The sequence below is a fragment of the Balaenoptera physalus genome (genome assembly GCF_965194825.1).
Source record: "Balaenoptera physalus genome assembly, contig: HAP1_SCAFFOLD_796, whole genome shotgun sequence".
Taxonomy (NCBI): domain Eukaryota; kingdom Metazoa; phylum Chordata; class Mammalia; order Artiodactyla; family Balaenopteridae; genus Balaenoptera; species Balaenoptera physalus.
The window spans coordinates 43,289-71,271 of NW_028125983.1; the positions used below are offsets into that span (position 1 = coordinate 43,289).

At 41.5% G+C, this 27,983-nt stretch overlaps 1 pseudogene across 1 annotated transcript in view; it reads right to left on the reverse strand.

Annotated features, from left to right (window-relative positions):
* Positions 1 to 682: 682 nt before the first annotated feature.
* The window catches only part of LOC309653664 (anosmin-1 pseudogene), a 39,495-nt pseudogene continuing 12,194 nt past the window's right edge, over positions 683 to 27,983 (reverse strand). The window contains exons 2-3 of the transcript in view: positions 2,561 to 2,608; positions 683 to 695 (exon numbers count right to left, since the gene is read on the reverse strand). The product of the transcript in view is annotated as an anosmin-1 pseudogene (transcript). The remainder of the gene's footprint in view (positions 696 to 2,560; positions 2,609 to 27,983) is intronic.

Sequence of the window (27,983 nt, forward strand, 5' to 3'; positions counted from 1 at the left end):
TGAATGGGGTACGGTGAGCTGGGTGACTGCGGAAGGAGCCTTCTGGTGGAGGGAAAAGCAGGCTTGATGGGGGTAAAGCAGAGGAGAAAGTTGGAGAGAGAGCACAGGCAGACAAGACAGGGCCGATGTTTTAGACTGAGTGAGGTAGGAAGATATGAAAAGGTGTGAGGCAGACAGCAGCAAGATTCAGCTTGTATGTTTAAAGGGTCTTTCCAGCAGCCACGTGGGTAGAGTAGAAGCTGGGAGACCCAAGAGGATGCTCCTGGATTGGTCCAGGCAAGAGATGATGGCAGATTGGACAAGGCAGGCAGTTAGATGGGAAGAAGAACTCACCTTCTGGAGGGATCCTGAAGGTGATGGGCTTTGCAAACACAACCAGAACTAATCAGAAAGTGTGTACTTTCTATAAAATATTACGTAAACTTTATCTTTTAACAGATATTCAGAAAAATTATATCATCAGCATTACTTCTTGATTTGGTGAGGTGTTTTTACTCTTCTGTCCCAATATTTGCTCAAAACGGTTTTTCAAGTTGTTGGTCTCTATACAACACAGCCCAGGAGACGGCATTCCAAACTTTAGTTCACCTCTACTGATTTGCTGAGTGATTCCAGGACATTATCCAATATGTATGTGCCTGAATTTCCCCATGTGTAAAATGGAGTTACCACCGCTCACCCTTCACCTCATTAACCTAAAAAGCAAAGGAAAAGCCTACACAATGCTTCATGAATCTCAGAAGAAGTGCAAACTGTAATTATCTGCAAATGTATCCCATGGTGATAATATCCAAAAGAGATGAACTTTGATTAACATGTAAGATTCATCCCCAAGGATTCAGACTAAAGACAACCCTTAAATTTATGTTGGCTTTGTACTATATTCCAAAGTTTCTGTTGAAGTTATCTATGACTTATTGATTCATTTTTGCTTTCAGGCAAAAGGAATTGAGTTCTTTTCTTGTCAAGTTCAGTCTCTCGTGTCAGCCTTGATCATTCAATTACAAAATATGGTTTAACAATCTGTATTCCCTAGGGCTTCAATGTTCTTTAATTAGGATATTTTAAAAGCAGTTTAAATGAACGTGTCCCATTCAAATTTCAAGTGTGTAAAAAAAAATTAATTTCTTGATGGCATAAGGAGCAAAGAGGTGCTTATGAGAAATAATACTGATACAACAAGTTATCATTCATGTAATACCCAACTAACAAAACTGGACAAAAACACTACTTATGAAATCTAGTCAGTCTCATAGCCATACATTCATATATATATATATATATATATATATACACACACACACACACACACATATATATATATCCTCTCCTGCAGTGATGACATAAAAAAATTACCCAGAACACCAACTGAAGAACAATTAATATAATAGATAACCAGAAAATACCTTATCAGAGCAAATATGTATGATATTATATAAAAAGAGTAAAAGGATCATAAACCAGACATTTCATTTCTGCCCAGGATCTAGAGAGTCAGAACTAAGCAAAGTTTATTTTCACCAAATTATTTCACATTCACAGAATAATTCTGTTCTGTTTTTAATAACGTTCATGCGGATTAAATGACACAACGCATGCATGAATGTCAGAATGTATCATTATAGTGAAGTTTTAGGTTTAGGAACATTATTCTACAATCATTTACTTTGAGATAATTTGTTTGAAAGACCTTTGAAACTAATAATGTTCTTCATAAATATGCTGTTTCATATTATTGTGTATTGCTCAGGCGAAATTTTGGTTGTAAAATAAAGGAATGCTTCAATTTTCGGTCTAATACTCGTAACCATGAAAGAAATCTCATCAAACACTATTACAATCCCAAAGTACTGCAGTATTTATAGCAAGTTTAAACTTTATTCACTTATATAATCTGAATATAAAACCAACTTTGAGACTGGAGCTAAAGCATATATATACATATATACTCTCTATATACACATATAAATATATTTAAAGATGGTGATGTTTGGAGACTGAGGTAAGAAATCTATGCTATGAAACATATGAATGAGTATAATGATAGCTTTGGAGCATGTGTGTGCAACAAGAAATACTCAAAGATAGAAAAGAGACTGCTTAGTTAAAGAATCAGATTAGTGAACGAGCAATTCCCACACATAAACACAATAAACGCATACAAAACAACTTAGGTGTAAGTAGAATGCATTAAATCTTCTCGTGCAATCAGAAGATGTTTTCTCCTTAAAAATACTTTTGATTGAAATAATTAGAGAATAAAGAGAGAAATAAGGTAGTATACAGAAATGTTGACACATGTATCTTGATTGCAGTGGTGGCTACACTAACTAAATCCATACATGTGATAAAATCTCATAGAACTATATACATACCTTGTACCAAGGCAATTTTCTGCTTGTGATATTGTTCTACATATACGTAAAGGGTAACCACTGGTGGGAAATGAATGAAGAGTACATGTGATTTCTCTGTACTAGCTTGGCAACGTCCTGTGACTCTACAGTTGTTACAAAATGAAATGTTTTTTAAAATACTGATACAGTTGTAGGGAACATACCTTAGAACATTGCTTGTGATTCTGGCACCAAACCAGGGAACCGTTGTTCTGCAAAAAGAAAAAGAAATATTGACTCATTAAATAATTTTCTATTTGGAATCTACATACACCTGTGTGTATTAATATAATTTTAAAATACTTGCATTAATGAAAGACTAATTTTGCCACCCTGATATATGTCTCTCTTCCTAAAATGGGAAATCATTTTTTGCCCTTGACTTTATGAAACAAATACATATAAAATAACGAAGATTTCAACGTGTTTCAAAAGGAAAAGTGTCTGAGCCACCTCTCGGGTGTGCTGAGCAACGGAATACAGACCAACAGGAAAATGAATGCTAGACGGTTCTTCCATAGTAAGCAGCTGTGGTAAATTTACAAGTTGGCATCCTGGAGGCTTTCAATTTTAACCAATTCAGTAATAATTGTTTGAGCCTGGAAGTCAAATCCCATGGGAAAAACCTCCTCTTTCCCTTTCACTGGGATGTGTGACTCTGGACAAGGGACTTACTATGTCTGTCCCTCAGTGTATCTGTCTGTAAAGCATAAGGACAATATCTCCTGCATGAGGTCAGTGGGATAACTAAGTGAGACACAATCCACTTCACACAGCTTGACAGTTACTCAACACGTACCAAATACTAGGACTAGGATTTATTTGTTCATTAAAATTTATTTTATTGAAGTATAGTTGATTTACAATGTTGTGTTAATTTCTGCTGTCCAGCAAAGTGATTCAGTTATATAAATATATACATTCTTTTTCATATTCTTTTCCATTATGGTTTATCACAAGATATTGAATAGAGTTCCCTGTGCTCTACAGTAGGACCTTGTTGTTCATCCATTCTCTATATACAATAGTTTGCATCTCTTAACCCCAAACTGCCAATCCTTCCCGTCCCCAACCCCCCTCCCGCTTGGCAACGACAAGTGTGTTCTCTATGCCTGTGAGTCTATTTCTGTGTTGTAGGTAAGTTCATTTGTGTCACATTTTAGACTCTACATATAAGTGATATCCTGTGATATTTGCCTTTGACTAACTTCACTTAGTATCATAATCTCTAGGTCCATCCATGTTGCTGCAAATGGCATTGTTTCCTTCTTTTTTATGGCTGAGTAGTATTCCATTGTATATATGTACCACATCTTCCTTATCCATTCATCTGTCGATGAACACTTAGGTTGCTCCCATGTCTTGGCTATTGTAAATAGTGCTGCAATGAAGATAGGGGTGTGTGTATCTTTTTGAATATAGTTTTGTAGGACTATGATTTATTATCCCTAGTATTTGAATTTCTGCTTGAAACTTGTCTTTCCACATGACTAAAATTTTGGTGATGGTTGGACTGTGATATTTACATCAGATTGTTCTACGCTGGGGTGGTTGTAACAGATAACAGAAACAGTCACCCAAAAATTAAGATGCTGTGGCCTCTTGTTCTTTGAAGTTCAAGGTTGGGTATGAGATGAAGTAGTCCATTTCCTATGTATGAATGCCTACACTTATAATTTTAAGAACATCGGTATGAATAGAACAGCATCACCTTTGCTTGCAGTTAAAAGAACATTGAACCAATAATGTATCTTTTGAAAAATACTCTTATTACACGTTTATTGATACATAATTCACAAACACAAAAGTTAATCATATAACTCAGTGGTTTTCAGAAGAAAGGCTGTGTGACCATCACCACTAATTTCTGAACTTTCTCATCAGCCCTGACAGAAAGCAGTACCCAACAGCAGTCCTTCCACCCAGGTCCTGGCCACCACGAACGTACTTTCTTTCTCTATACATTTACCTACTCTGGACACTTCTCATAAACGGAATCATACAATACGTAGTCTTCTGTGTCTGGCTTCTTTCATTTCATAATGTTTTACATTATGTTAGGTGATATGGTATTTTTGCTTCACCCATATTGTCACGTATGTCAATACGTCATTCTTGTTCGTTGTCACCTTCCATTGTACGGATATTTGCTCTTCCATTCACAATCATGTCTCTTAATAATGCAGGATTCCCAAAACCACTGGGTAGATCTCAACTGTTTAGGATTAGAAATTTTCCTCTCCTATCTAAACATCACTCGGCTATAGATCTCAGTCCCACAGTAAGGCTTTAGCTATTAAATCTCTGCACCATACGGCCCTTTCTCCTTTACAGTCTTAACTCCCCAAAATTGCTGAACATACCTGCAATTTAGATAATCTGGTATCAACCTACTCATCCCCTTCTTAAGGTCCGCACATCCTCAGGGGGCCCTCATCTCTCTCTACGTATCAATGTTCATCAGTCCGACAAACAAGGGCTGAAGCTGGAGCAGTACATGAACAGCCTGGGCTGAGGTTAAGTATGATCTTTGGCAGGGTTGACATCAGAGAAATAATTAGATTGGGCAGAGGCCAAAGCTGGACAAACAGTGGACATGGTTTAATTACTGGAAATGATGTGTTAGTAAAAAGGGTGCAAGAAAGAGGGCATTATGCGCAAATTGGTGTTTCAGAAAAGGAGCCCTTGGCCTGGTGACAAACTCAAAGTTCACAGCGGGGTTAGGCAGACTGAGCTGTCGGTCATAAACAGGGTGACAACTGCAACAAAAAGCAGGGGCCAGACGTTGAGGAGTATATTATCACAGGAAAGCTGACAGCAGGGTTCAGGCACTTTGGAGAACATCCGCCCTCATTGTCTTTTCCCGGAAGGGTCTTTGGTCCATGCGGGGTTGGGTCCTGCTGGGACTTCCGAGGACCACGTCTGTCAGAGAACATCCCGGCCCCAACTTGAGTGCTCTGTGCTCACATCCCAGAGATGGGAACCAGTGAGATTCCTTCTAAAGAGACTCAGGGCTGAAGTGAATGGACGCCAATCTAAGAGACTAGGTCAGGGCCAGATCCTGACGACCTTCTGCCTCCTCGTGTCAGGTCAGAGGGTCCTGCTCCTTGCTCTGGGAACCTTGACCTCGGACCAGCTTCCACCTCCTTCCCCTCCAGGTCTTCCTTTTCCTGGACAGATGGGCAGGACCTCTGGAGGTCTGCCTCTGCTGCATTTGCTGCACTGCTCTTGAAAGATGTATCACACACACCCTCTCCTGCTGTAGGATCTGTTTTCTTTGATCTAAGCCTTAGCTCCTCAACTAGAGCGTGGTCCAGCAGACCGGCCTTCCTGTTTGCTGTGTGCTTCAAAGTTTCACACTAGCAACTGGACCAGCTCCTGGTTCTCACAGAGGTGGCCTCCATCAAAGGCCACGCAAAGGTGACTGGGCCTGCAAAAGTAGGCGTGGCAACTGCTGCCTGCCCCCAATTAGTGGCTGACAAAAATATTACCAGTGGGGTAATATGCCACTGACCTGATTATTATCGATAAATATTATCATGATTACATGACTAGCCACATCTGTATAGCAGGCACTTGCTCTGGTGTTGGACATATTCAGCCCCACATAATCATCCCATATACGACACAAGTTTCATTTACCCATTTTCTACTTAAGAAACTGGGAGTCAAAGACGGCAACTAAAATATGGACATCCTGAAGCCAGTGGTTAAACTCAACTGTGAGTGCCCCAGTGAGGAAAGCTGAGTGAGACACAGGGTGAGATTTACAGTGGTCTGTGAAGGACTCTCCGGGTTTATAATCTTGGAAGGAGAGTAGAATTGGTCCAGACAGTCCTGAACGCTGTAAGCTCAGGGAATAGCAGATCGGATGAATGGGCTGGAGCAGACAATAGGAGAGGAAGCTGGCTGAATAGGTAGAAAGCAGATTACAGTGGATTTTGACTTATTGGAAATAAAGTATTTTATTTAGTAAATGTCATTGGGTTTAAAAGAAAATAGAGGATTAGATCTGTGAAACGCTCTGGTCATGGCACACCTTGGTTAGAATTCTTTTGTTCCCTTTGTAGATAAAATGGTCCAACCTCAACAATAAAAGAATCCAGCAAAGACTGTCTTCAGCCGCCCAGCAAATGCAAACTCTGCTGCAGCTCCCCCCATGCTGAAACACAGCGTTCCCTGTCCTATTGGCTCGTATACCCCAATAAGCCACAAAGCCCATCTGTTGTCTACATTTTATTGGGAATTAATATCAATGCATTTCCTCAACCAAAGCATTTTCATTTTAAGCAAACTTTCCCATTAATCATAAAATGAAAAGCTGTCATTAGAAAGAAATATTCGGGGCAACAGCGCGAGCAGGCATGGAAGATTATTGTGATTATAATCATTTCTTTTTTCATTACTGAAGATAGTATGTCACAGTTTGCTTGGGAAGATTAAAAAGGTAATCCATGCAAAGTATTTAGCAAAATATTTGGCACAGAGTTAGATGTAAAAAAAAAAAAAAAAAAAAAGAAAGGCTACTGTGATTATTGATGTTACTTTGTTTGCCATTATTTGTGTTCTGAGGAGTGGAGGAGGAAGCCTGGACTTACAGTCTCCCAGCTCCTGTGTATAACACTCATCCTATGCTAACCGGTTCCATCTTATTAGTGAGGCTTGGGGGGTAGGAGGTGGGACGGGGGGAATTATCATGGTTTTTTTCCCTGGGTGGCAGCAATTTTCCAATGTTTGCCAATGTGATGAGAGGGCAATTGCTTTAATTGCCTTTGATTGGCCATTTGTATTTCCTTTACGGTGAACTGTCTATGCATTTTACCATTTCTATTTTGGATGGTTTACCCTTTTCTTAGCAATTGTAGCAGCTATTAGTACCAATTAGACTTAATAATAATTTGTCTGTAATAGGTGTTGTAAAATGTTTCCAGTGCATCATTTGCCTTTTGAATTTATTCATGGAGTTTTCTCTATGCAGAAATTTTCTACACACACACACACACACACACACACACACACACACACACACACACATACATTTCCACCCTATTTCTTTTTTGGGTTTTGGGTTTCCTATTTTTCTTAAAACAATCCCCCCCCCCAACGTCAAGGTTTTGCAGCTGCCCTATGCGTTTGCCTTTATCAGTCAGCATCGGCCATACAATACAATTTACCTCTACAAAGAACTTCTAAGAACCCTGCCTAATGGCATCAAGGATGTCTATAAACCCCTGAGTAACTCCAGCCACTGTGTTTGGGCCAGGTGTGCACGTACATTGCACCATCCACCTACGTTGCTTACCTGGAATGCTCTTTGAGCAGGAAAGCAATGCAAAAAGACAAGAATCCCGGTACATTTCAACATCCCGCCTGGGGGAAGTTTTTAGTTGGATTACAATAGCCTTCACCAGTAAAGCCAATTGACAACAAAAATAAAAAAGTCTCACTCTGGCTAAAAGCCAGCAAAATAAAGAGACAAAGTACATTAGGCATGAAAGACATTTGCCTCTAGAATCATCATTGTAACCTCCAGGTAGGATCAGACAGCGGGACTTTTGTAATTATATAAAGATTATATCCTGTATTTTATTGGTTTAACTAGATCAAACATGAATGCCAGTCAATCCAACTTTCAAAGAGTCTATATAAGTTCAATCAACGGCACCCAGACACTATTTCAATGATATTTTCAAAGTCCCTCCATTTCTAGCCTTTTGATTTTTTCCTTAAAGAAAAATAATTCTTCAAAAGCTTCAAGTAAACACTTCACTCAAAGACAGCCCTCGAGGGAAGGATAGAGAGAGATGAAAACTAGTTATCTAGATACAACCATTTGCAAAGAAAAAAGAGAATCAGAACAGATCCCACTTGTTTTTTAGCACAAGCAGGTGATGGTGTGGAACAGCCACAAGGACTAAGCAGTGTGCAGTTGCGGAAACTCAACACTGAGTGACTGCCCAACAGCAGGACAGAACATTTGAGTTGAAACCATTCCACAAAACCCGCAATAGACCTACACTTTACAAACCAACCCTATGAAACCACAAGCAATTAGCTGTGACTCAATCGATGATTTTCTTTTCATGTTAAATGTAAGGTTTTTAAAATGAAGGCATAGATTAAAATTTAGCAGTTCATTTTAATCCAGAATATTTTCCTATTACTTTGGAATTAAGAAATAAAATAGTTGATTTCATTTATTGTTATAAGGCTATTCCTTTGTATTGTCGATATACTCACAAAGTTTCTCATATATTCAACAGCAGCTAAAAGAGGGGTTCAGGAGACAAACTGAGAGTAAGCATTTCCATGGCTCAAAATATTTTTTAAAATGAATCTTTGCCAGTGATCATCACAACTATACATTCATTCAAAATATTTCTCAGGAAACTTAAATGCATATTGCTAAGTGAAAGAAGCCAATCTGAAAAGGCTACAATATTGTACGATTCCAACTCTATGACATTCTAGAAAAGGCAAAACTATGGAGACAGTAAATGGATCAGTGGTTGTCAGAGGTTGAGGGGAGGGAGGGATGAATAGGCAGAGCACGAGAGGACTTTTAGGGCACTGAACCCACTCCGTATGATACTGTAATGGTGGATACATTATACATTTGTCCAAACCCATACAATGTACGAGAGCGAACCCTGATGTAAACTATGGACTTGGGGTGATGACGACATGTCGATGAAGGTTCATCCATGTAGCAAATGCACCACTAGGGAGGGAGGGTGATAGCAGGAGAGGCTGTGCATGTACAGGGTCAGAGGGTACATAGGAACTCTTTGTATTTTCTGCTCAATTTTGCTGTGAACATAAAACAGCTCTAAAACAAAGTCTACTGAAAAGGGAAAAAAAGCTCTGTGTTTACATTTGTTGTTTAGAGTAGGAGTTCCTTCAAATGTTACAGATCGTCCTCAGTAAATAAACAGCCTTTTCATTAACCACTCCCCCTGAAAAATTTCCCTCTGGATTCTACAAATCTCTCACAGTGAAATGAATTCTATAGGAAAACAGTATTTAACCATACAAATATACCTCTCCAGACACCCAGCCCTGCCCTCTGGCCCCCACCACTGGAATGCAGGGCCCGGCCACATTCTTTACTTCACTTCTTCACACCTGGCAAGCTTATCCAGGAATGAGAACCTCTGTAAGTGCTGTCCTCCCACCCAGAACTTGTCCCCTCCCCAAGTCGACTCCCATGCACCCTTCAGGTCACTGCAAGTGCCACTTCTTTCAGGAAGCCTTCCCTGACCCCCACTCCCTGACTACAACAGCTCCCCTGTTGCATATGCTCTGTGCCTCCCTGTGCTTCTCTTCCGAGGCACTCTACACAGTTGCCAAGTATAAACATATTCGTGTTGTTTGTCCTTAGTGATCATCACCACCACTCCCCACCCCACCCCTGCCTATGACCTCCTTAAAGACAGAATGTGTCTGTATCTCCCCCTCACCACTGGCTCCCTCATGATCTTAATGAATATTGACTGAGTAAATAAATGAATGGAATAGGGAGTCATACAAATAAATTTAAACTTAATCATTAGATCATGAGGAACTGAAAAGAAGGAAATAAATAGATGGAGCTGAACAAATTTTTCATCTTCTCTGGGTGGAGCTTTTAAGAAATGGCTTCATTATTTTGTTTCCTGTAGAGTAAATGTCCAAGAGATTCGGCCTGAGAATATGAAAATCTGAACAAAAACTTGTATTCAGAATCAAGTACAAATTATTTAAGAAATAATCATGCTAATTATCTTTTTATAGATGTAAATAAAGTCATCTAAAGAAAAATGTATAGAACAGCAAGGGCTCGACGATGCCATATGGGAAAACATTACTTTCTTTAACACTTTACTGTGAATTTTAATAAGGAATATGCTTACAAATTCTGTCTGTGGGAGAGCACTAAATGAGGACGCAACTTTTACTACTTACTGTCTCTGGCAGAATGCTGGGACCCACCATAGAATCGGAGATACTAGCTTCTGTTAGCACACCTCAGGCAGTAGTCTTCCAACTGTAATCTCCTCCAAGAGGATGTGCTAGCTCTGAATTCATTCTTGCCACAGATATGATTTTGGATATGTATTCACTGAACCATGTTTGGTAATAAAATTTATATTTTCAGGAGGAAATTCTGGTACATTGTGCATTCTCCACAAAAATCACATAAAGCCCTGGAAGATTTCAAGACTGAATAAATGACTTGTGCCGAAAGAAATCCAATCTTAGGTAGCCTTAGAGGGAGCATTAAATGTAATAACTAAAATTTAGTAAATGACTCGTATTACAAAGTAAGGGAAGCATGAGCAATAGAGTAGCTATATAAACTAAACAACTACAGCATTGTTCCTGGGAAACCTAAAAAATAAAGAAATTTTGGTATAAACTTCATTCTCTTCCCAGCCTCTGCTTCATAGCAGGGACAAGAAACAGGGTCGATGAATGCAGCTTATAAAGGCAGGCATGCTCAGACATCACTCTCAAGTTTTTACTTCGCTTGTAAATTGTGTGGATTCTCCCAATTCCAGGAACCTCTCCCCAGTCGCCATAGCTGCTTGTCTAGAAAGTAAACACCTATGGAATAAAGTGCCCAGGCTGGCAGGGCAGAGGTACAAGGGTTCATCATGTAGGAATGACCATCTGCTTCGAAGTGCTGGAAGGGTTATCTCCAAGGTAGGTGGCTTGAGTCGGCCACACCCACTTCTGTTTCCAACCCTTACTTTGAAGGGTCCCTGACTTTAGTTTTGATCATTTGTGTGGGTCTCAGTGATGGTGAGAAAGACAAGACTGGGAAGAAGAGAAGGAGCCGTAGGGGAGGAAGTGGATGAAACAGGCAAGAAAGATAGAAGAGGTCCCAAAAGTCTGAGGTAAGTGGCATATTAAGTCCTTGGGCATAAACATGAGATGTTAAAACCTCTCTAAAATTTAATATAAAAGCACATTTTGCTTTTGTCATCAAGAGGCGAAGGCAAATCTTCTGCACTCTTTAAGATTATCATAACCCAGACACACTAAAGCCACTGGCATGAGGACTGCCATCAGCTGCCAATGGGCTGCCTCTCAGCAGTCCCTTTGGTGGGTGTCTGAATGAAGAGGTGGCACTTTCTGACACTAGGAGGCTATGCTCAGTTATGTAGCTTCAGCTCGGTCTCCATGGCAGCCGGGCCAGCCCATCCAACTTTGGATATGGGGTTCCCACTAAAATCTAAGTATCCCAGCTACACGGGCAGTCCACAGTAATTAGAGACAAAGCACAGAAAGAAAGTTTGGTGGACACGAGGAGGCAATGAGTTCTGGGAACATGATTAATAACCAGGATCCACTTGTTTGGACCTAGAACGTACCCTTTCAACAACCTTAGGAAAAGTCCTGAGATAACACACCATGAAGACGTAAAATCTGATTGTTTCTGAAGTCGGGGTGCTTCTTACCCCAACTGTGATGAACGTGCACCATCACTGTTGGCCAGGTGGCAGTCATGACATAGAGGTCAACACTCCACACATGTGAACTTGGTGGTCACAGTTGTGCACGCTATCACCATTTACACTGAGCTGTGTACCTTGTTGGTTCTACACATGTTGGGTTTAATTACTACTTAAAGTGTGATTCAAAAGATCAGAAAGAGAAATTAAGGAAACAATCCCATTTACCATCGCATCAAAAAGAATAAAATACCTAGGAATAAACCTACCTAAGGAGCCAAAAGACCTGTACTCAGAAAACTATAAGACACTGATTAAACAAATCAAAGCTGACACAAACAGATGAAGAGATATACCATGTTCTTGGACTGGAAGAATCAAAACTGTCAAAAGGACTCTACTACCCAAAGCAATCTACAGATTCAATGCAATACCTATCAAATTACCAAAGGCATTTTTCACAGAATTAGAACAAAAAAATTTTACAATTTGTATGGAAACACAAAAGGCCCTGAATAGCCACAGCAATCTTGAGAAAGAAAAACGGAGCTGGAGGAATTAGGCTCTCTCGCTTCAGACTATACTACAAAGCTATAGTGATCAAGACAGTATGGTACTGGCACAAGAACAGAAATATAGATCAATGGAACAGGATAGAAAGCCCAGAGATAAACCCACACACATATGGTCACTTTATTTTTGATAAAGGAGGAAAGAATATACAATGGAGAAAAGACAGCCTCTTCTATAAGTGGTGCTGGGAAAACTGGACAGCTACATGAAAAAGAATGAAATTAGAACATTCTCTAACACCATACACAAAAATAAACTCAAAATGGATTAAAGACCTACGTGTAAGACCAGATACTATAAAACTCTTAGAGGGAAACATAGGTACAACACTCTCTGACATAAATTGCGTAAAGATCTTTTTTGATCCACCTCCTAGAGTAATGGAAATAAAAACAAAAATAAACAAATGGGACCTCATTAAACTTAAAAGCTTTTGCACAGCAAAGGAAACCATAAACAACCCTCAGAATGGGAGAAAATATCTGCAAATGAAGCAACTGACAAGGGACTAATCTCCAAAATACACAAACAGCTCATGCAGCTCATATCAAAAAAACAAACAACCCAATCCAAAAATGGACAGAAGAGCTAAATAGACATTTCTCCAAAGAAGAAATACAGATGGCTAAAAAGCACGTGAAAATGTGCTCATCGTCACAAATTATTAGAGAAATGCAAATCAAAACTACAGTGAGGTATCACGTCACACCAGTCATCAAAAAATCTACAAACAGTAAATGCTGGAGAGGGTGTGGAGAAAAGGGAACCCTTCTACACTGTTGGTGGGAATGTAAATTGGTGCAGCCACTATGGAGAAGAGTATGAAGGTTCCTTACAAAACTAAAATTAGAGCTACCATATGATCCAGCAATCCCACTCCTGGGCATATATCCGGAGAAAACCATAATTTGAAAAGATGCATGCACCCCAATGTTCACTGCAGCGCTATTTACAATAGCCAAGACATGGAAGCAAGCTAAATGTCCATTGACAGATGAATGGATAAAGAAGATGTGGTACATGCATACAGTGGAATATTACTCAGCCATAACAAAGAACTAAATAATGCCATTTGCAGTGACATGGATGGACCTAGGGATTGTCATACTGAGTGAAGTCAGACAGAGAAAGACAAATTACCATATGATATCGCTTATACATGGAATCTAAAATAATGGTACAAGTGAGCTTATTTACAAAACAGAAATAGAGTCACAGATGTAGAAAACAAACTTACGGTTACCAAGGTGGAAAGAAGGGGAGAGGGATAAATTGGGAGATTAGGATTGACATATACACACAGCTATATGTAAAATAGATAACTACTAAGAACCTACCGTATAGCACAGGGAACTCTACTCAATACTCTGTAATGATCTATATGGGAAAAGAATCTAAAAAAGAGTGGATATATGCACATGTATAACTGATTCACTTTGCTGTACTGCAGAAACTAACACAACATTGTAAATCAACTATGCTCCAATAAAAATTAATTTTAAAAAATGTGATTGAAATAATTAGACTAAGATTTGACATTGAAAGGAAAAATTATTCTGTGCTCAGAAATGCAAAGACTAAAGAGGTGCAGCAAATATTCATTGGTGGAAAGACTGAACTTGCACATTTTCATATTTTCTTGTAACTAATAACTAATACTTTATAGGATTTAAAGAAGGAGTATGTCACAAGTAGATGAATCTGTGCTACACATTCTTACTAATACATGAACAAAAGGATTCACAATCTCATGCAAAAATGCAAATGAAGGCAGAAGAAATCACCAAATCTCCTGGACCAGATGAAAGCTGTTAACAAAGCAACAAGATATTAGTGAGGCCAAATGATGCTTCATAAATGACCATCATTAAACCGTCTGTCATTATTTACGATCACTTTTTTTTTTTTTTTTTTTTACTATCACTTTTAAAAATCTTAGGGTTATGTAAAAATGGATGTTCTGCCCATGGCTTCTTAGATCCCATGAAATCCTGTATACAGATGTATGTCAGCTCTCCACAAATCCCTTTCTCCTCCATACTGACGTATCTTCATAGTTACTCTTTTGGGGACTATTCCCGCTTTCCCTAATCTGCAGTCGGGAAATAATTAGTGAGGGATTTACTAAACTGGTAAGTATTTTCTAGAAAGTGGGCCTGTGCTGATAAGGAGCAGGGTATGATCTGCGGATGCAGGCAGGTCTGCCCATACCACAAACACCGAAGGTAAACCCAGTGTCAGTTCCGATGCTGTCTACATGGAATGTGAGTACAGAATCTGTCCTGACGGGAAGTTGGGAGGCAGGAGCTTCCCGTGCCCTTCATTTTTCCCAATGAGACCAGAACTGAGGAAATTTTCCACAAGACGTGAGTGTAATGGGGGAGGGAATTTAAGGAGAGAAGTGAAAAGTGCACTCGTTGCTGAAGGAAGATGAGAGTTGGAGTTGACCCGAGGTACACTCGGAGGATGGACGGACAGTTCACATGTTTACCTGCGGCTGAGACTATGCATTTACAGTCACACCACTCCATACAGGTGTGTGACCTTCTCTGGCAGTACCCAGCACTGAACTGACATCCAAGTAGGCAGCTATTAGAGCCTGACAGATTTAGAGTTAGAATTTTATAGCTAGAGAGTAGCCAAAGGGCAAGAAAATGAAACTACTGGGGGAAAAAAAAAAAAAAAAAAAGATTAAAATGATGCATCACGGGTCCTAGACAGGACTCAGCAGGAAATTACAAGAAGCGTCAATGTAACAGTACTTTCAAACTTCCCTGGTTCAAGAATCACCTGGGAAATGTGTTAAACATAAAGGTTCTCAGGGACTGACTCAGTAGACCTAGACATGACCCTGGAACCTGTAGATTAACAGATGCCCTGAACGTTCCTTACAATGTGGCACATGTGGTAAACACTAGGCCAATAGACTATCTGAACTTTGAGGGATTACGGAATGAAGGTCTTGCGGTGAACGAGACAGAGCACTTGTGCAAAGGAAATAAAAGCACTAAAATGGTAGGTGTTTGTGCTCAGCATGGAAAAGTGGAGTTTAAAAAGCGTAAGACAGAAGAGTTCTGGTGGGTGAGAGGGCCAAGGGGTGCCAATGGTTGGAACTGTAGAATTCTGTTCTACAAAATAAGAGTAATTGTCTGTGGGTAATACTGCCATGGACCACAAAGATGTCCCCACATCCCAACCATGTGACTGAAATGAACACATTCCTGGCTCTTGAGAGTGTTGAGAGCTGACAGCTCACAGCTAAACTCCCTCTCTCCCCGCCCAGAAGTTGTACTTGGTTGAAAAGAGCCGACCCAAGGCCATGTTTCTTCAGGGAGATGCCCATATCCAATGCCTGGTTGATGCTGGGGAACAAAGGACCAACCTTGTCCCATTCAGGGTAACTTTCAAGGCACCCTAAGCTCCAGAGCGTGTGATGAGACCCACGGTGGCTGCAGTTGCTCCTGCCCGCAGCCCGACTCCTCCTCCCACTCCAGGCTCCGTCCACTTCCCCTCCAGGGCTGACCCTAAGAACACCACCCAGGAACGTTCTGAGCTCAGATCTCAAAATCTCAGAATATGCTGCATGAATAACACAACCCGAGAAAAGTATGCATCTTGCCATAGACATCACCTCTATGGGGAATGCGGGAGGGAATGCGCTTTCTCCAATGGAAGGGCTTCTGGAAGAAGCTAGGTCTCCACAAAGGCAAGCAGATATGAGGCATATTTCTCAAAAAAGATGAGGGTGTTGAAGAAATGAACCCCATGGTGGGAAGGTGTAAGAGCAGCACGGAAGTGTAGCCCCTCCAGTGCAGAAGAGGAAAGTGGGTTCCTACGAAAAGGCTGGTGAGGGGGTCAGCGTTTTAGCCCAAGGACACATCTCTTCAAGTCCCAACAAGATCCTCCTCAATCAACCAAGCTAGTTTAGGAGCCATCACAATTTCACTGCAGGTTAATACATTTTTCCTGAAACTAAGAGAATTGTGGTCTCTTGAGCACATTCACCAAAGAACATTGTTTTTCCGATACGTTTCCACTTGTTATTGGCAGCTATGTTAATCTGCACTTTTGAAAGCAACTTTCGTGTGAGGCTGTGTACCAAACAATTGAAAGGAACAGTGGAAATATTGTTTAAAAGACACATCAAAGTTCCTGTGAAGAGTTCAAACCATTGTCAAAGGAGAAAAAAATGCAAGAGCAATGTGGAACAGTAATTTAAAAACATAAGTTTACACAACTCTTAATTACATCTTTTACTATCATTCTCTGGATAGACAGTGATGAGGTACATATTTACAACTCACTAAAGTATACTTAGGCAATGTTAAATGACTAGTAATGTTTAGGAGTCTTCTTAGGTCTTTTCTTTCCTTAATTGTTGTCACTCTTGTTGCTGTTGTGTTTTTACTGTGGGATGTTTTATACGTGAACAAAACAGAAAATTAGGAGAAATTTTAGCAGAATCTAAAGGGATGTAGTCAGCCACTAAAACAATGACCTCACAAGATCTCTGAGCTACAGAGGGATTCAATCTTATCCTACCTGGGAAGGGGAGTATACAAAAGCTGCTCTTATTCATAAGCAATTGAAAACCAATTTATTATATCAAAACTTATTGAGGGCTCTCCACCATTCATCACATGAGCCATGTGGGATCCCAGAGCTCTCTGAGACCTCCTTCAACATTACTAACAGTCACCTTCTGTGCAAAGCATTTGCATCAGTGGGTATTTCTGTCAGTCCCTCTCTGTGAAAGTATAAGATCTATTCGACTAGGACCAAGCCTGTTGTCTAAGTACAACCAGGACAAGGAAAGGGACCCAAAACATGATTGCAAATACCCACTCAAAATGTTTGTAAACTGTAGAATTCTGACTCAGATGCTACCATATGATTACAAATCAGAGAAGACCTTTGAGGGTCATTTAATCCATCTTCCTGCTGAAAACAAGACACATGTAAGTCATTAATGACATGCCATTGTCTTACAATACAAGGAACTTTCCAAAGGAAAGAGGTTAGAGTGTCCCAGTAACATGTTACCCTGTCTCATCGACTTTTCCATCCCTGAATTCCTACCTAAACCTCTCAAAACCATTAAAGAGCAAAGGGGTGAGAAGTTATTAACTTTCAGACCTTCTGCCTGCTAATATTTTATCCTCTAATTAACTAACGCCTCTAATAACTCCCTAAAACATCTACAATGCCTACAAAGAAAGGCCAAAACCACATGAGAAAGACACAACACAGGGTCCATCCAGTCTGAGTCCTAAGAGGGAAGACCACAGAGATGTTCCTCAACCCCACGAAACTCAAGGGCGGGACCAAGATAATGATGCAGACAACCTGCATCTTGGAAGTGAACATGAAATGGGGAACTTTTTGAGAAATGCCCACCAGTGTCTGAGGAGAAGGGAAAGTGCAGAATGGGTGGGGAGGGAGGATATAAGTGTCCAGTGATGGCACTAAACCTCAGAATGACCATGCCTAGGACTGTCTCGCCACTTGGGTCACTCGTTATCATGGATTTGAGTAACACATGAAAGCCATCAGCAGTACTGGCAACACCAGGTTCTGAGGAAAATTCTAGATCATGAGAATTGGGACAGTTAAGGGAGATTCAAGACCAATGCCCTCTCTCTAGAGATGCAGACAGTGGAGCCCAGGAAGTCTAAAAATATGTAACACATTGTTGATTCAAATCAAAATATTTTAATAGAAAGCACACCTCATGTGGAGTCAGAAGACCCTACTTAGAACCCCAGGCCACTTCCCCGTCATAAACTGTGAGCTTTCGGAAAAATTCATTTCTTCTCTGCTAAAATGCGAAGAAGAGTGTTTTTATAAAGATTGTCACAGAGATGTTTATGAAGACCCCTGGGATCATCTAAAGTCAAGGCTGCTGTCTATGGCAAGATGCAAATCCATCGATAGGAGTGCTTTTCACACAAGGAGCGACTCTTAATAACTTAGAAATTCACAGAGAGTTCTAGAGTCCTGCCTGGCTCATGTGATTGATTAACTGTGGAGAAGTCAGAATTCTAAGAGCACTCAATAAGTTTTGATTTAATGATAAAGAAAATGACTTTCAACTGCTTAGGAACAAGGTCAGTCTTATGAACTTCTATATCATTTGGTTGCCTGGAGTCTCCGCAAAGGCACAAGGTCCATGCAAAGCATAGATCAGACCAGTACTTTAATGCAGAGCTGCACTAAATTAAATTCATAACTCATAACCCCATTTGGGGGAACATTAAAAATCTAATAACAACAAATACTATTTCTTTGGGGTTCCTGGACCCAATTCCAACATGTGTGTTGCGAGGGGGAGGGTGGTTTCCCTCCCTAAGCAAGTCTTGCACATCAACAGGGTGATTCAATTAGGACACTATCTATCCTGAGACAGCGCCAGATCCCACGGGATGAGGGCTCTGTCCCACTAGACTGCCCTCCGCCTTCAGATGCCGACAGCAAGCCCAGGCTATCACCTGAGCTTCTGACCAACAAACTACAGATTGGAGGTTCCAACAATCCCTCCTTGGCTTTAAACACCAGTTGCAAGTCCAAGTTGTCACCTATACTTGTGACCAACTGGCTATAAACAGAGGTTCCCATGACCCCTCCTTGGGTTTGATTAATTTGCTAGAGCGGCCCACAGAATCCAGAGGAACATTTTACTTCCTAGATTACTGGTTTATTATAAAAGGATATAACTCAGGAACAGCCAAATGGAAATGACGCACAGGGCAAGGCATGGGGAAGGGGCACGGAGCTTCCGTGCTCTCTCCAAGCTCAACACTCTCCCAGCACCTCCACGTGGTCACCGACCCAAAACCTCTCTGAATCCCATCCTTCTGAGTTCTTACAGAGGGCTTATTACATAGGTATGATTAAATCATGGGCCATTGGTGATTGATCCAACCTCCAGCCCACCTCCCCTCCCAGGATGTCTGAAGCGGGCGGCAACCAACCCCCTTCTTTAGATTACCCAGGAGCTCTCCAAAAGTCACCCCATTCTCACTGACATAACAAAAGATACCTTCATCACTCTTATTACAGGAAATTGCAAGGATTTTAAGAGTTGGGAGTCAGGAACCAGTGGGTGAAGACCAAATACATAATATGAGAAATATTCTGGTCACCTGAACAACCAAACATATATTCTTATAAATCACAGTATCACACTATTCCTAATAGTATTTAAAACGCAAAATGAAACACAGTGACAATAAGCTTCCTAGTGCTGCTGTAATAAAGTACCACAAACTAGATGGTTTCAACAACAGAAACATATTATCTCACAGCTCTGGAGGCTAGAGGTCTGAGATCAAAGTGTCAGCAGGGCCAAACCCTCTCTGAAGGTCCTAGGGGAGGATCTGGTCCATGCCCTTCTCTTAACTTTTAGACGTTCCTTGCTTTATGGTCAAACGGAGTCCCCCTAAGACCGAGTTCTCCTGCCAAGCATAAAATTAACCTCTCTATCCAAAACTTTATTCCCTTGCTTGTCCTGTCCCTGTTCCCATCAGGGCCGAGGAGTAGCAAAGAAAAGGGGGGACTGAAACTGAGCAGGACCCTGCAGGGTCCTCCCTGGTACAAAAGCCCCTCCATGTACCCTGTTTCTTGTTTACAGAAAAAGGCTTTAGTCTTCCAGGCCTTCCCTAAGTTCTAAAGAGCAGACTGAAGTAGTTACTAATTAGGGAAGTGAGGGAATGCAGAAACATAGGAAAAGCAGTTAAGCAAAAAAAGTAATGATAGCTTAAACAATAGTTCAGCATAAAACAGAGTCCTAGTTGCTCCTCAAGGAACATACATAACCATCTGACACGTATCTTTGAGCTGTTCTTCAGAAACTAAGGCTCCCACCCGGGTGGAGAATGGTGACTACATACGGAGCACAAGACCCAGTCTGGTTGGAACCAGAGGTTGATGATTAAGATTCCTGTTACCTCACCGCCAACCAATCAGAAGAAAGGCATGTACCCTGCAACCCTCACCCCAAATGATGCCTTTAAACACCCCCACCCGAAAGCCATCAGGGAGTGCGGGCCTTTTAAGCATTAGCTGCCCGTTCTCCTTGCAAATCCAATCATCACATAGTTTTCTACCTGTGTCCTCACATCTATGCGTGTCTGTGTCCAAATTTGCCCTTTTAATAAGGACACCAGTCATATCGAATTAGGGGCTCATCCTACTCAAGTATGACCTCATCTTAACCAATTCTATCTCCAACAACTCTATTTCCACGTAAGCTCATTTTCTGAGGTCCTGGGGGTTAGGACATCAGCATATGGATTTGGGGGTGGGGGACACAGTTCATCCCATAACAGTGACTAAACTAAATCAAAGCCATGGAAGAAATGCTATGTTGTTTCAACCAAACCCCAACCTCCACCCCAACTGAGAATCTGCCTTAATATTTTCATGCAGTTTTTCCACTTCCTTCAAAAAATCACCGTCGGGGTTTATTCCCTCACTTTGACCTCCCTGCCACCTCCCGGCATCTGTCAGAGCACAGCGTCTCTGTACGTCCCATCTTCTCTCCATCTCGCCAACGATGACGGGTCCCTCGTGTTTTACATAAAGTACTTAAGGCATATGCTTGCATCATAAGGAGACACTTGTTAACCATAAAGTAGACTCTTTAGGATCAAGCAGTCCAGTCTGTGGTGAAAACAGCCCTCTTAAATAAGCAACCACACAGTCACAGGGAGATGATGTGGCCATGCCCAGCATGTGCCCTCCCCCAAGGGGAACCAGTCCATTCTTATGGTGCTCTTTCTACCCTGTGTCCAGACCCCCAACGTCATGTTCTTGAATTCATTTCATAACAAACCTTGACCGCTAATGACTTTTGCTCTCTGAGGTCTCTGTTAAGGCGTCTTCCCCCTACACCTAGATTTCCTGAACACATATGGTCAGAGGAAGCAGTGATGGGCTTCTTCCCCCATCAACAGATTGGAGCCGTGACCCATGTTTCAAAAGAGATGACGGCCAGCGGAGACTCCAACCCTCTCCCTAGACAAGTGACTGTTTTGAAACTGTGCCCTCAGTGGCATTCCTGCTGAGGAAGCCACCACTGACTCCTACTTAATAAGCTAAATCTTAATAAATGTTATGTAACTTTGAACGAAGGAAGGTTGGTCAGAAGAGGAGTGTTGAGGTCAGGGGACAGAGAACATAAAGTTTCCATGCTAGAACGTGGCACAACTTACCAAGCAGAGAAGGACCCTAGAGAGAAGCCCCAGAGCATAAATAACCCTACATCAGTGGTTCTCAAAGTGGGGCCCCGGGACCAGTAACGTCAGCCTCAGCTGGAAGCTTGTCAGATATGCACATCTCGAGTCTGACCCGAGACCCACAGAATCAAAAGCTCTGAGGCTGGGGTGCAGCGAGCTGTGTTAAACAAGGCTACCCAATGATTCCGAGGCTTGCTGAAGCTGGAGAACCAGCTGCAGAGGGAGAAGGACCGTTGGTCGTACTCCGCTACACAGGACTTCATGGAATCCCACTCCAAGTGTTGCTTCCTTCTCTCTCTCCATGTTGCCACGTAGAGTCCTGAGTACTTCATCCAGCTCTTCAGCTATCTCATAGCATCCTGGGTACTGAGACATACAATCCTCTTTATCAAGTAATAAATTCATCTTTGGATATATATATATATATATGTGTGTGTGTGTGTGTGTGTGTGTGTGTGTGTGCGCGCGCGCACGCGTAATTTTCCACCAACTCAAGTCCGTTTCTGCTTCTGAGCCTGAAGGCCGACACTACCTCGGGAAGCATGAGTCACCCAGGGCAATGATCCCCAGCAGGTCCAGGCCACGCTGGCCTCCACCGTGTCTCGGCCTCACCTCAGTCTCTGGGTATCTTCATAAAATAAACAACTCAAGGAAGATGCTATGTATTGATTGGGACGACGGTGAGGAGAAAAATCGCAGCAGTCTTTAAAGGCACTCTCAAGTCCCCTATTATTTTTCAAAATAGATGCTTGGCAGCTGTGAAACTTGACAGGGGTGATCCGTGGTTCGTAATAAGCAGTTCCCGAGAGACTCATTACGGCCTGGTTTCTGGCATGTTGACCGGCAGAGGCTAAGGATTAATTTTAAATTATCGAGCTAATTACTCAGAAGCATTAATAGTAACCAGAGACAATGTGTTGCCAGATAACATGAACTGGATACATGAACTGGATTCTATTGCTATTATCACTACAACCATTGAACGAATGTTACTTGAAAAAACATACAGTGCCCTATAAATGAAAACTACTTGCATTCCTACACAAGAGTTTAGTAACCCGTTTTGGAATACACTCAATAAATCCTAGAAGGACTTATTTTAATACTAAAGCAAAATCTACCACCTTGATACACACATATAGGCTGGAAGGCTCAGAATGTAGTTTAGTTGACTTTCATTTGTAGTGGAGAAAACCTAAGCAGGAAAAAAAGAATTACTAGAGATACATGGTTTTCCCATTCTAATTGACTTTACTAAGTCAGATTTTTGTCACATGGTTTTCTTGTGATACATGCTTCTTCATTGTGCTAATTTATGCTATTCATTAGAGAGTACAGAATAATTAATCAAACTAATACAGAGCACCTCAAAGTCCATTATACCCTGACTTATATGATATTCTAGTCCATTCATCATGATTCTGGGTTATTTTAATACGGACTTAAAAAAAACAGCATGTTTTAATGAGAGGTCACTTGAGAAAACATGATGAATTAAATGGGATACAAGAGAAAGCACAATAACCCCAAGAAAAGACCTTGCTTTGCAAAAAAAAAAAAAAAAAGTCAATTTCAAGAAAAATGTGTTATCTGCAGAATTATAAGCACCCAGCATCTGGGAAGTCAGCTATGTTTTCCTAATAGAATAGATGACCTAGAATTCAATGGCCTTTTCTACTTACACAATACCTATCCTGGATTTCAAATTTCAATTTAAAAAGTCTACTTAAGCTATTCCCATGCGTCATACGGGAACAGAAAAATCTTTAAGTGACAAGAGCATATGAGAGATCTGAATTTCATTCACTACCTAGAACTAAGCACTTTCTGAGAAACTTCAAAGGGTTTTTTAAATTAAAAAATTAAATTTTAAAACATTTATTTTAAAAAAGTTTTTATTTTTTAGAGCAGTTTAGGTTCACAGCAAAATTAAAAGAAAGGCACAGAGATTCCCGTACACCCCCTGTGCCCCCATACACATAAGCCTCCCCCATTATCAACATCCCAATCAGCGGCACATCTGTTACAACTGATGAACCTACACTGAAACATCATTATCATCCAGAATCTATAGTTTACATTAGAGTTCACCCTTGGCTGTATATCCTATGGGCTTGGGCAAATGTATAATGACATGTCCATAACTATAGTATCATACCTTGTGCCATCCCTCATTCTGGCCTCTGTACGAAGCAGCCTCAGGCAGAGGCCTCAGGGCCAGTCTAGCTGGACATTAGAGTGGAGAGCAGCCGCCCAGGGATGCAGGGTTCCCAGTGATGTGCTGTGAAGATGTCTTCCTTTCTGACCCTCTGCTGCCCTGTGGGCAGTGCGTTCCCCTGTACCTGTCTCAGGCCCCTCAGCAGGTGATGGGCTCTCTGAAGCTGCTGGCCCCACCCCCAGGCATGTCCCCCTGGGTCCTCCCCACTGCATCCTCTGGCTGTTCCACCACCTGGCTCAGTGGGCCTGAGCTGATCGCCCTCACTGGCTTCCTGCAGATGAGCCAGGGGGAGCCAAGACCCAGGTCCCCGGGGGGCTCCCATGCCCCCTGCTGGCCCCCCAGACCCTGCCTCTGACCACCCAGGTGCCGGTGGTGGCCAGAGCTGTTCTCACTGGGTGGACCCATCTCCCCCACGGGCCGCAGACAACCAAGGTCCATAGCCCCTCTGGGGGCAGAGTGGGCCCCCTACTTCCCCAGGCAGGTTCTGTTGACAAGAAAACAATGTTGGCTCCCCCCCGCAAAAAAAAAAAATCCTGAAAAACTCCTCTGGGCTCCACCTATTCATTCCTACCCAGCCCCCAGCCCCAACCCCTGGCAACCACTGATCTTTTTACTGTGTCCATAGTTTTGCTTTTTCCAGAATGACATACAGTTGGAATCATACAGTGTGCAGCCTTTGCAGATGGGCCTCTTTCACACAGTGATATGCATTTTAGGTTCCTCCATGTCTTTTCACGGCTTGAGAGCTCATTTCTGTTTAGTGCTGAGTAATATTCCATAATCCGGATGTACCTCAGTTTATTTATCCATTCACTTACTGAACGACATCTTGGTTGCTTCCAGGTTTTGGCAATTATGGATAAAGCTGCTCTATACATCTAAGTGCAAGTTTCATTGTGTACGTAAGTTTTCATCTCATTTGAAGAAACACCAAGGAGTAAGGGTAGTTTTGTTCTGTAAGAAACTGCTTGCCTTCCAAAGTGAGGGTCCCATTTTGCACCCCCAGCAGCAAGGAAGGAGAGTCCCTGTTGCTGCACACCCTCGGCACCATTTGGTGCTGTCGGTGTTCCGGGTTATGGCCATTCTAATGGGTGTGTGGTGCTATCTTGTTGCTTTAATTTGCATTTCCCTGATGACATGTGATGTGAAGCATCTTTTCATACGCTTATTTGCCATCTGTATATTTTCTTTGGTGTGGTGTCAGTTGAGGTCTTTGGCCCACTTTAAAATCAGGTTGTTGAAATTCCCTTTAACTGCTCTTAGACCAGCCTGGGAAGGATCGAGGGGTGTACGCTACTCATTTTTCTGTCCCAAGATCTTCAGCACCAGCACTCACTCTGTGCCTCGCGCATCTAAACAACAACAGCCAATACTTCTGTAGAGCTAAGCACACGTGAGGTTCTGCTCCGAGTGAACTGTGTGGCATCATAGAACGATCCAGTGAAGCTGTGCTACCATCGCCACCACTTTATGGGCGAGGCACTTGAGGTAAAGAGCACATAAGCGGTCTGCAAGAATGCTCAGAGACAAAAGTTTTTCAAAAGGAAAAGACAGTTCACTTGCAAAGAAGTTCCAAGGGAATCAGACTTTCGGACCAGCTCACCAAATTTTAAAAACGTAACAGGTATTTAAAGGAAAAGATGCAATACAACCAACTTTACACATTAGACTGGTCATGGCTGAAAAACCCCGATTTTCTTACAGGCTATCACACCCACAAATGCCATGACATATCTTCAGAATCATCACTGCTAAAGACAGAGATACTGTTGTTTTCTTTCAGGAGAACGTTTGCTATAGAATGGAAGACAAGCATTTTTTTCGAAATAAGTGCCTTATTCTTTCCCAGATTCTCAAATGGAGACATAAATGAGCACCTTTCCAAACTCCCATGTTATACGTGAAAAAGAACATTGTTACTGCAATCAATTTATTGACTCATGTATCTGAGTTTATTCTTTCAAAGAGGGTAACTGAATATGTAATAAAAGAGTCATACATACACATATACATTTAGATATGGATATACATATCTGAATACAGATATTGAACTAGAGACACATCGACCGAGACAGATGTAAAGTAAAAAGAGAGAGAACTAGACCAGTGGCTTTCAACAAGGGTGATTTTGTCCTATGGCACATATTGTAATGTCTGGAGATATTTCTTTGTCATGACCGGGGGTGGGAGGAATACTACTGGTATCTAGTGGGTAAAGACCAGGGATATTGCTAAACATCCAACAATGCACAGCACAGACCCCATAACAAAGGATAATCTGGCCCCAAAGGTCAGCAGTGACAAGGTTGAGAAACCATGAACTAGACACTCTTGGATCATACACATATGGAAAAAAACATTTTGGCCCTAATTTCATACGGCTGTTCAAAAAAGAAGAAACTTCCTCCTTTTTTTTTTTTCAAAATTGTGGAGTAATAAATGGGACTAGAGTATGCCAATCTTGCCCAATAAAAAATAGGTTTAAAATACTATACAAGTCCATGGCCCCTGTATAATAGAAACATCAAAATACAAATGGATGTCTGTTCTCATGGAGTCTCACCTCTAAATATGTTTTTCTCTGGTGATACTTAACAAGTGAATAGATCCTGTCCAGAAGTATTTTTTTTATTTCTTTGCAGCTGTGAGGACATTACCTCATAATTCCGGAAACAAAAATGTGGAAACAACAACAACAAAAGATGTTCCCTACTTTCTTTTAGATTCTGGCCCAATGGGAAAATAACTTCCCAGATGTAGGCCATTCCTGGAATGATCAGCAAATGGGTTTGGCTGTGCTGCTTTCAAAATGGTACACAGCCAAGTGTCAAAATAAAGGAAGGAGAGGGAGAGAGGAGGGGGTGACAGAAAGGGAGAGAAAGTGCATTTCTAGTCAAAGATGCGCCAGGGATATTTGCCAAACCTCTACCGAGGGCCTACCTATGTCTAAAAGAGGAAGAAAGGAACTGGGGTACATATTTTAGGTTTTAAAGGCAAAGTTCTAGTTCTAAACGGCTATAATAGCCCAAAACGTGGACGAGAAAATGAGAAGCCAAGAAAGTGCTCACCTTCAACCAATGACTATCTTTAACCGTGGACAGCATCTTGGGTGATTTCTCTGCACTTCCTTGCCACAGAAGAAATGTAAAAGAACTGCAGTTACCAAAGCATTTTAACAGCGGCCTGTCTCCTATTTTCTGCTCATCGTTCCTGAAAGTAATCAGTAACTTCTGCATAAGCTTGGCATCCTTATCATTAACACACTTCCACTCCAGAAAGCAAGCTCCAAGTTATGCTATGTTGCAGCTCGTAACTTTACCTCTATTTGAATCATCCATATGGCAGGACTGCTGGGCAAGAACGGGCCACCCCAGATGCCTGGGTGGTCTTCTGAGCCTTGTTTCACACGAGGTTTCTCCTCTATGGTGAGCAAAACCCTCTTCTTGGGGGAATGGCCATCAAGGGAAGGATAGACATCAGTAAGCAGGGGCAAAAATAAGTAGCCTGTCATGATGGATAGGCATGGATATCTGAGTATCTCAACAGAATTGTTTGTACAGAGATTTCTCAGGGAACAGTGTCATATTTCCAAATGTGGTGATGATGATGGTGATGGTGGTGATGGTGATGATGATGATAATGGTGATGGTGATGATGATGATGATGGTGGTGATGCTGATGGTGATGATGGTGATGGTGATGATGGTGATGATGATGATGGTGATAATGGTGATGATGGTGATGATGATGATGGTGATAATGGTGATGATGGTGATGATAACGGTGATGGTGGTGGTGATGATGATGGTGATGGTGATGGTGGTGATGATGGTGATGGTGGTGATGGTGGTGGTGATGATGGTGATGGTGGTGATGGTGGTGGTGATGATGGTGATGATGATGATGATGGTGATGATGGTGATGGTGGTGATGGTGATAATGATGATAATGGTGATGATGATGGTGGTGGTGGTGATGATTCCCTCATGATTGGAAATGGTCTTGGTATTTGCATTCTGAAGGGGTCTGCTCATCCGTTGGAAAGCAAGCTAATGATCCTGAGATGCCAGGATCCTTGCCATATTTGGGTTGTTGTAACAGCACTTGGAAACCTGTCCAGCGG